The sequence below is a fragment of the Marmota flaviventris genome, chromosome 1, assembly GCF_047511675.1.
Source record: "Marmota flaviventris isolate mMarFla1 chromosome 1, mMarFla1.hap1, whole genome shotgun sequence".
NCBI lineage: Eukaryota > Metazoa > Chordata > Mammalia > Rodentia > Sciuridae > Marmota > Marmota flaviventris.
The window spans coordinates 201,024,913-201,028,863 of NC_092498.1; positions in this window are offsets into that span (position 1 = coordinate 201,024,913).

Sequence of the window (3,951 nt, forward strand, 5' to 3'; positions counted from 1 at the left end):
CTGTCTTTCCTATTCCCGTCCCTTCCCTTCATTCCCCTTTGTCTAATCCAATGAATTTCTAACCCCCACACCTCTTATTGTGTGTTAGCATCCACATATCAGAGAGAACATTTGGTCTTTGGTTTTGGGGGATTGGCTTTTTTCACTTAGCATGATAGTCTCCAGTTCCATCCATTTACTGGCAAATGCCATGATTTTATTCTCTGTATATATATATATATATCACATTTTCTTAATTCATTCCTCTGTTGAAGGGCACCTGGGTTGGTTCCATAGCTTAGCTATTGTGAATGGAGCTGCTATAAACATTGATGGGAAAAAAATAACATTTATGGAACACTTCTCCATGCTTTAATCTTTGCAACATTATTTCATTTTTTTCTTGGAACATCTGAATGGGAAAAGTACCCTTGTTTCACAGAGGAGGAACCCAGGGCTCAGAGAGAAAACTTGCAGCAGATGTTGATGGTGTCTGTCCCAGATGGTCTTACTGGGCCATCTCCTGCTGATGTTAGCTGGCAACTGTTTTATACCATCTGAGAATTATAGCCTTTCCTGGGCGTGTAACCTAGAAGACAACATCAAGGGAATATCCTGGCTGACAAAGAGATAGAACTTGGAAAAAGCTATCAAGAGACAAATGTTAGATTGCCCTGATCTATCTTTTAACTGATAAACATTCCAAACAGACTTTAAAAAAATTCTCATAATGGTGAATAGAAAATTATCCATTTTTAAAGATGAATTTCCTTGAGAGGCTCCCAGGTGGTGAGCAGAAACAGTGGGAATAAAGTCACACACAAACATCACCTAGTGAAGTTTTAACCTCTTAAGGATGCCAGGGATCCTTGGCTAAGCTAAAGAGCAAGTTCTACAGATCTCCAGGAGGAGACACAAAGGCAGATTTTTGATAATCAAAGTTGGCTCATTTTGATAATCAGAATTGGCTGATTGCGCATCATCAAAATGGGAACTATCTAAAAAAGTTTTAATTTTTTATGAAAGAAAATTATTTTGAACTTAGAATTCTATATCCAGTTTACTACCATTAACAGTGAGATGAAAATAACAGTATTCTTGGACATGTAAAAACTTAGACAGGAGCCCAATGTAATTTTTATAGAACTCAATGCAAAATGAAAATTTGAGATCTCTTGTTCAAAAATTATGAAGAATTTCAAGATGGCAACTGCAAAGCATGAAAATAAGTGTGGGACACCCCCGCCCCCGCCACAGAATGCAGGTCCATTTTCCTAGGCATGTTCAGCTCACATACCCAGAAAGTTAACCCTGAACCCAGAAAGCTTGCCACCCATGAACTCTTTCTATGTAAAACAAAATTGAATTTTGTTAAGGTGGGTGGCACAAATATTCACGAGAGACACATCTTTGAGATTAAGCAAAGATTTATTGACAGAGAATATCAGCCAGGCTGCCTTCCTACAAGGCCTGCTGGATAAAACTTCTTAACTATATACTCAAATACAATGGAGTAGTTAAAAAATAACCCATCTGGTCCTGTGATTGTTATTTGATGTCTTTTCTGTGGTTTTGGTAGTTAGGGACTCTTCCAGGGAGGGCCTAACAGGAATGTCATGCCTGGCTGGGCAGGTACTGATTTTCAAAATGAAGTTACTTTGGCCTAAGGACCTTTTTAAATTTTTTAAACAAATTTAAAAAAGAGATGGGAAAAAAAAAAATGGAGTAAGATAAACCAAATATCCCAATTAAAAGATTGTCTTAACCACAATATTCTTTATGAAGCTTAAATTTGTGGTTTCCTAAAGAATACTATGAAGAAAGAAGGATGATTATTTTAAAATCACACATTAAAATTTAACAATTTCAACAACACAGAAGGCATGGGAAAGGGGTAAAAGCACAAAGCATGCTTCGTGCCTTGTGAGGTTTAGGAACAATGGATGTTTTAGACACCAGTTAACTAGAACAAAACATATTTTTTTAAAACCGATTCCAAATATTGAGAGGAAGCAGCAATATTTAAAAGTAACCACAAAACTAGTGACTAAAAAATAACATAGTTTTATTATATTGCAATTTCTGTGGATCGAGAATCTAGGCATGATGCAGCTGGGTCCTCTGCTTCAGGGTCTTTGTGGGGCTGCCGTCAAGGGGTTGGCCAGGGCTGGGCTCTCATCTGAAAGCTCGAATGAGGAAGTATCTGCTTTCCAGTCTTCTCTGGTTGTTGGTGGGATCTGGTTCCTGACTGCCCTGTGGAGTGAGGGCCTCTGTCTCTAGCTGGCTGTCAGCTGAAGCCACCCTGGTCCCAGCAGGGTGAACCTCCCCAGCGTGGTGAACCAAGATTGCTGGTGAGATGGAAGTTACAATCCCATGTGATATAACCACAGGTGACATCATCCTTACTGGATTCTATTAATGGTTCCAAAAACATGACAGGCAACCCCCCTCAGGGGGAAAGGAACCCAAGGGTGTGCAGACCAGGAAGCAGGAATCCTTTGGGGCTTACTCACAGCTACATACATTTACAAGAGGGTTTGTCAGAAAAAGGAGACTTGGCCACACACCTGATCTACGCAAAGCCTCGCCAGCTCTCCCCACAGTTTAGAAAGTAAATGTCTTGCTCATCCCTACCTAGTTTCAAATGCAATCCTATAATCACTATTTGTTGAATGCATATATCAATGGCTGCGAAGGAACACAGTTTTGAAAAACAGTTTGATATCATTAACAGGTTGGTTTCTATTTGCATTGAAATGAACTTGGCAGTTTTGCATATTAAAGGTCAAAATGTCATGCCAGGAAGGACAAAACAAGATCTTCAGCACATGCCAGGACAAAATCTTTCCACCAGATGCCCTTGTGCTTGCCTTTCTCATCTGGACTATTGTCACAGTCCTGCCTCCTGTGGCCATTTACATTTGAATCACGTTTCTCTCTGGAAACTTGAACAAATATAGTACCTCCTTCTAAACGTCCTTTACTCAAGGAGAAAAACATTTTGGGGGGTACATATTTCCACAATCACAATAGCATAGATTTTAATCAGTGTGCAAGGGAGCAGCAACTGCATCACATTAACCCCTTCAGTGCCTTCAAGATCACATTGTTGGGAATTGATTCATTACCACTGTTGCTGTCTTTCTTGGCACAAGAATCAGGCCAACCCAGAAATCTGCGAAGTCATGTCCAAGAGGAAGGAAGTCTGGATTCCTGTCCCATCTCTCCCACAGATGGGCTGTGTCGCCTTGGCAATTCACCTCCCTGTCTATGCAATGCAGGGCTTGGATGAATAATTCAGGGATCTAGCCCTCTGAGTGAGCTTTGGGGTGAGTCTGATTAGGTCCTGGGATGGACCCTGGGGTTCTCTTGCCGGGCCTGGTGCAACCACTGCCAGCTGTTGGGAGGCTGGCCTCTAGTGGCTCAAAGCTATCTCCCCTGGAGAATTGCCCTGGGCCAGACAGGAGCTTCCCTAAGAACCCAGGAGGCTTCATCCTGTACCTGGTGCCTGTGTGGCCTGTGAATGTGTTATGCTCGAATTCAGGACCCCCAAAAGACCACCAGAGACCAAGATCGATGTAAGCAGCAAAGAGGTGTTTATTGCGAGCTAGCTGGGTCCTCCACGCGCACACAGCAACTGGTGATGCTGAGAGGCCCCGAGCCCAGGGTTTGCAGCAGTTTTATACACTCTTTGGGGGAAGGCAGGGACTTCACATACATCATAGCATCTCTTAGCAAATCATCCCACACCTCGGGAAAATCATAAAACATGATTAGCACAGTCACTGGCAGGAACAAATTGGGTAGGGGTGATTGGTTACTACAAGAGGGGGATTTGTTTGAACTGAGTGGTTTAAGCCAAGAGGGGTGTTCATGCTGAACTACATAGTTTCCCAGCACATTATCAACCACCATAAACTACTGGGAGGGTCATCTGGCATCCCAGGTATTTCCCTGTCTCATGCTGATTGG